This window comes from Mus caroli, chromosome 6 (assembly GCF_900094665.2).
Source record: "Mus caroli chromosome 6, CAROLI_EIJ_v1.1, whole genome shotgun sequence".
In the NCBI taxonomy this organism is placed as follows: Eukaryota; Metazoa; Chordata; class Mammalia; order Rodentia; family Muridae; genus Mus; species Mus caroli.
This window is the reverse complement of record NC_034575.1, coordinates 110,859,180-110,865,118: the sequence shown is the minus strand read 5'-3', so window position 1 is coordinate 110,865,118 and position 5,939 is coordinate 110,859,180. Positions and strand designations below refer to the sequence as shown.

Here is a 5,939-nt window from a genome sequence, read left to right as displayed (position 1 = left end):
GGAGGAGGAAGAAGGAGGAGGAGGGAGGAGGAGGAAGAAGGAGGAGAAGGGGAAGGAGGAGGGGGAAAGCTCAGGTTTCAGTCCTACGTTTGAATAGCAAAAACTGGACCTGTGTAAGCCTATGGATTAACTTGGAGTTTCTCCATGGAGTGGGAAGGGTTGGGGTTTCAAGCCAATGAGACTTTGGTGCCAATCTCAGCCCAGCCTTGTGACCTTGAGAAAAATAATTTCATCTCACTTTTTGTATCCATGAAATGGACACAATACTCTGATTTAGAATTGTTTGTTTGGGTTTAATTTAGTCAAACAAATTGATTTTTAAAGCTAAAAATCTCCCTATGTAGACCAGGCTGGTTTGAAACTCACAGAAATCCCCCTGCTTCAACCTCTTGAGCACTGGAAGAACAAGTGTGAGCCATTACCCCTGGCCTTGGAGAAGTCATTTTACAGGCAATTTCAGATGGAAAAGCTAGGTCCTGTCTTCCCAGACATCCTTGGGGGGTGGGGTGGGGTGTAAACAGCCAGACCCCTGGGGTTCACAGCAGGGGAGATTTCTTTTCTTTTCCTTCTACACTTATAGGTCTAACAAGTCACTGGGGCTTCTTCAAGAATCCCATGATCTAATCCCAAGAACACTAAGGCATAGATTGCAAAGGCTGGGTGTCATTGGCCAGCAGACACAAGCACTCCTGTCATGTGTAGGGAGCTGCTGCCTTATCATTTTAACAAATGGGGAAACTGAGGCTGGGCTGTCTGTCTGTTGTCTGTAGGGTGCACGTGCCTGCTGAGTCAGGGGCCTGGGTAGCAGTTCTGGAATGCAGGAAAGCTGTCAGTCAAGCCCAGCTGCTGTGCTGACTCCCCGGGGGCTGTCAGCTGTGCTCTATCCTGGTGGGAGGCTCTGAGTCACCCACACGCTGGGCACTGACGTCACCTGGGTGGAGCTAAGGTGGGGCCTTGACACCTCAGACAGGTCCGCCCTGACTATGACATCTACCCACGTGGAGGTACCGCTGTCAGGCTCCAGGTAAATATCCAAGCAGGTGCTTCAGGAGAGGCAGAGAGGGAAACTGAGGCACAGGGTGGGGGTGGGGGGAAGTGCCTCATGACAGAATCAGAGAAGGGAAACCAAAGTTAGACGATTCCTTTGAGAAGGCACTTCCTGTGTGCCAGTCATTTAATCCTTCAAGATGGCAGAAAACATTCAGACTGGTGGGGCTCTGACATGAGCATGTGTCAGCGCAGATGTGCTAGGATAGCCTGGGGACAACTTGTGATTGCACGTGGCTAGGAAGGGCCCGGGGGGCTTAGCAGTTTCTAAGGGGTTTCCAGGTGATTTTGTCTCTTGCTCATCTGAAGTGAGTACATTATGAGAATAAATAAGTTTTTTTGTTTGTTTGTTTACTTGTTCTCATACCATATGGGGTGATGTCTGGAGTGTGCCCTCCACCCTCCCCACCACCACACACGCACACATCAGGCTAACCTTTCTGATCGCTTTCTCATGCAGCAAAATTGACTGAATGCCTTCTACACATTGGTCCCTGTCCCAGATCCTAGAGCACATGTTTCATGAGGAAGTCTGCGCCAGAAAATAATGTGTGGAGTGTGGAACAGCGAGGCAGGCAGAGGCAGGCTGAGGCAGGCTGTAACAGACTAAGGCAGGCTGAAACAGGCTGAGGTAGGCTGAGGAGGAGCTAGAGCCCTAGCAGGTTGATCACAGCAGGCCCTTTGGGAAGGTAACATTTGAATAGAGACCTAAAGAGTGAAGGAAGAAGGCTTTCTAAGGGAAAGAGTTCTGAATAGAACAGCCAGTGCAAAGGTCCTGAGGTAGGTGCCTATCTGGGATAGCACTGGCTGAGGGAGAGAGGCTGTCATAGAGTTAAGGTCGGAACAAGAGGCATGGGGCAGATGGACTTCCAGAATGGGCTGTGCCCTGAGAACTGACAGTTATTCATAGTGGGTACAGAGCTGAATTAGCTGCCCAATTGGACAGCGATGGGGAAGGGGCAGGGCAGAAGCTGGGGAAGAGGAGTGGCGGTGTAAGAACCACATGGTGGCTGTGGAAGTGGATTGGGAGCAGGGGTGGGTTTGGGGGACAACAGAGTCAGGTCTGTAGGACTTGCTTCACAGGTTGAGGTCATGCTGAGCTTGAGCGAACAGTCATGGGTCGGGCCTGAGCCTAGGATGAGCGGGGCTGCTTTTCCAGGAAGCTCATGGCCCTGCCTTTTATCCCTGCTGGTCGGTACTCCCTTGGACAGTGACAGCAAACATTTCCTGTCCTGCTGCTCAGGGTGACTGATGAGTGAGCACAACGCAGAGGTGGCAGCGGGGTGAGGTAACCCTTGGTTTCCTGCCTCTTGAGGACTGAGTTCCTACCCGTCCTAGACAGGAGGCTGCTCTCCTGACCTGCCTCCTTGCTTCCCTCCCCAAGGGGAAGCACTGTATGGCTTTCAGCCCCTCTCCATGGTCCCTGAACTCCCTCATCCTCTCCATACACCACTCCAGCCTTGGTATCCAGGAGCAAGGAACATGACAGCATCTTCTAACTTGCAGGGCAGGTCGGGACACATGACTGGAGCCTGAATCAACCTCCTGGGTAAGGAGGGAGAACCCAAGACAAACCCTCAACTCCTCCCTTCCTGGAGCTTGTCACGATCTGGGGAGGTCCAACATGGTTGCCACTTGGGGCTTCAGGTTTCAGTGTGATCCTGGGGTCTGCGGGGTGCGTTTGCCACCATCAGCCCCTCCTAGGATGCTGGGGGAAGAGGCAAGTCAGACAGGAAGGCCTGGGGGCTGATAGCACCACAGGAAGGAATGCCACAGCACCAGGGTGAGCCAGCCGGGGCCCAGGGGCAACGTCATGGTTGCCCCGCCCTCTGCTGTCACGGTGCCATGGCCTCTCCTTCCCCAGCCTGGCCACATTCACAGTCAACACACAGCTCACCTTGCAGCTCACATGAGCCCAGGGACTCCAGGTAATGGGACATGGGACATGGGACTGGTCAAGCAGGGGTGGGGGTGGGTTGGGGGTTATGTGGGGTGGTTTCAGGAGGATTGGGAGACATGGTTGATCCTTAGGCTTGGCTCCTTGTGCTTCCTTGGTGGCCTGGGATGGAAGCCCAGCTCTGCACTTCCCTGGCTTGCTGAGGCCCCTCAGTGTCCATTGTGGATGACATCGGGGCAGGATGAACCATTTGCCCCTCGTATTTGTTTTGACACTTCCATAGCTTAGACAGTCCATGACCAGCTCTGACTCTTATCACTGGCTTGCTGTGGACTTTTAGAAATGCCTGGCCTCACTGGACCTCAGTTTCCCCGTTTGGAAATGAAGGATTTGGCTAAGTATCTAGAGGCCTTTCTCAGCCTGTTGTGGTGGAAGCCAGAAGCTTAGGGAATGCAAAGGGTCTCAGCCTCTGCCTCTGGCTCAGATCAGGTAAAGCCACCTCCCTCCCTCGCCAGGTTGGGAGAACCCTGTGCTGAAAGGAACCTGTAGAGTGAAATTAGTAAAGACAATGGGGGTGGGGTGGGGTGGGGGACAGAGGCTGGATGGCCCCAGGGGAGAGGGTGCTGGCAGACCCCAGGGAACCACACTCAGCCCTCTTGGAGTTACTTCTCCTCATGACAGCCATCCTCATCCGGTGGTTTCTGCTCAGAGAATCCTGGTCCTCAAGCCTCCAACAGGTCTTTTAAAGGGGACAGAACGGTTCTCCAAGAGTGCTATTGTTCTCTTTTGTTCTGTTTAAAACTGCCCTAGATAATCCAGGGCCCTACCTAGAGGTGGGAACATGTGTTAGGGGAGGCATGGTGAAAATAATGTGTGTGGTGGTGGAGGTGATAATGGTGGAGTTGGGGGGGGGGACACCCTGTTTTGGTCAAGGAAACAGATCTGTAGAGAGTGGGACCAGAACTCTGGGTGATGTGGCCTCTGCCACACTAGCCCATCTGGCTCTAAAATTCTCCTAAAGCTGCTTTCCCAGCCATGTCTGTTCTCCCCCACCCGTGTGTGTGTGTGTGTGTGTGTGTGTGTGTGAGAGAGAGAGAGAGAGAGAGAGAGAGAGAGAGAGAGAGAGAGATTCTTCCTCTGTCTTTCTGTCTCTGTCTCTGTCCCTCTCTCTCTGAAACAGCTTTGTTGAACCAGACATGACAACATATACCTGTAACCTCAGCACTTGGGAGATGGGGTCAGGAGAATCAGGAGTTCAAAGTCACCCTCAACTATACAATAAGTTCAAGGCCAGCCTGGTCTACATGAGACCCTGTCTCACCTGCCTCCTTTATTGACAGATGGGCTTTGTCTGCTGTAATCGTTCCCTCTTTACAAGGACAATTCAGAGGTTTCCCATAGACTCACTGAATTATACAACCTTGGCTATCAAATTCAAAGCACTTCTCATCCCAGGATAGAGCTGCTCCCATACAACGGGCACTTCCCCCTCAGGAACTAGTTGCTTTGACCGCATGGATGTAGCTAGGCATTTCGGAGCCTGCAAAAAAATGTGTCTGTTTGTTTAATGTGTGTGTGTGTGTGCATGCTATGACACAAATGTGGAGATGAGAGGACAGCTTTTTTTTTTTTTTTTTTCCGAGACAAGGTTTCTCTGTATAGCCCTGGCTGTCCTGGAACTCACTTTGTAGACCAGGCTGGCCTCAAACTCAGAAATCTGCCTGCCTCTGCCTCCCAAGTGCTGGGATTAAAGGCGTGTGTCACCACCGCCCGGCTCAATTCCTTTGAGTATATACCAAGCAGTGAAATCCTGGATCAGCTGGTAACTATGATTAGCATTTTGAGGAACTGCAAACCTGTTCTCCAGGGCAGGCTACACAATCTTACCTTGCTGCCACGACTCTAAGGACACTCTCTGGTGTCTTCTCATTCTTGTCAACACTTGTTCCCTTCTGTCTCATTTTACCCGTGCTAGTGGGGGTGAAGTGGAATCTCATTGTGGTTTTGATTTGTGTTTCACAAATGAATGGTGGTGTGGAGATCGATTGGCCATGTGTACGAGAAACTTGTATTCATATCCTTGGCCCTCTTTTAAACTGGGCTAGATGTCATTTTACTATAACACACACACACACACACACACACACACACACACACACACACACCAATGACACAAACCAGCCTTTGCTCTTCAGGCATCAGAGCAAACAGTAGTCCAGGCCTGAAGACAGAACAGCCACCTCCAGATCAGCCACTCGATGAAAACCCAGCACTCAGTGTGCTGTGCCGCTGAGCCGCTGGCTAGGCACAAATGCGTTTTCAATTTACCTTCAACTTACAGCATGCTATCAGGAACTGATCTCACTGTAAGCTGGTAGCCATCAGGGTCTATACATTAGGTGCTGTGCACTGGTGTCCTGAGGCCTGGTATCCACAGGGAGTGAAGTTGGCCACTGGGGGTGGGGGGTGGGGCTTTTTTTTTTTTTTTTTAGCACTCTTCTCAATATTGATCCAATAACCAGTTTGGCACAGGTGAGAGCTGAGTGTCCTCAATGGGAATGAGGCTGGCAGAGGACTTGGGAGAGCAGCGCTGGGCAGGCTGCACTTTTCCTGTTCGTGTACTTCCATGATTAGCACTATCTCCATCCGCGGTTTCTTTTCTGGGGACTCTGGAGCCACGGTTCACTCTTGGGGCTGACTCAGTGACAACTGTGTCTTCTGAGCCTCACGTCTACCCAGTGGGACTCCTGTGCACTGCTTGCCCCTCAGCCTGTACTGTGGGGCTCCCCAGTGTCCTTGGAGGCACTGTACACAAACAATTGTGCCCTGCTTGACAAGGGCCAAGGGTGCACATCAGGACTGTGCTAGGTGCTATAAGCTGTTCTTCGTTAAGAAGTAGAGTAGAGCCGGGCGTGGTGGCGCACGCCTTTAATCCCAGCACTCAGGAGGCAGAGGCAGGCGGATTTCTGAGTTCGAGGCCAGCCTGGTCTACAGA

At 51.8% G+C, this 5,939-nt stretch overlaps 1 protein-coding gene across 3 annotated transcripts in view; it reads left to right on the top strand.

Annotated features, from left to right (window-relative positions):
* Tmem40 (transmembrane protein 40) overlaps positions 1-5,939 on the top strand; it is a 33,594-nt gene that overhangs the window by 559 nt on the left and 27,096 nt on the right. The window lies entirely within an intron of this gene.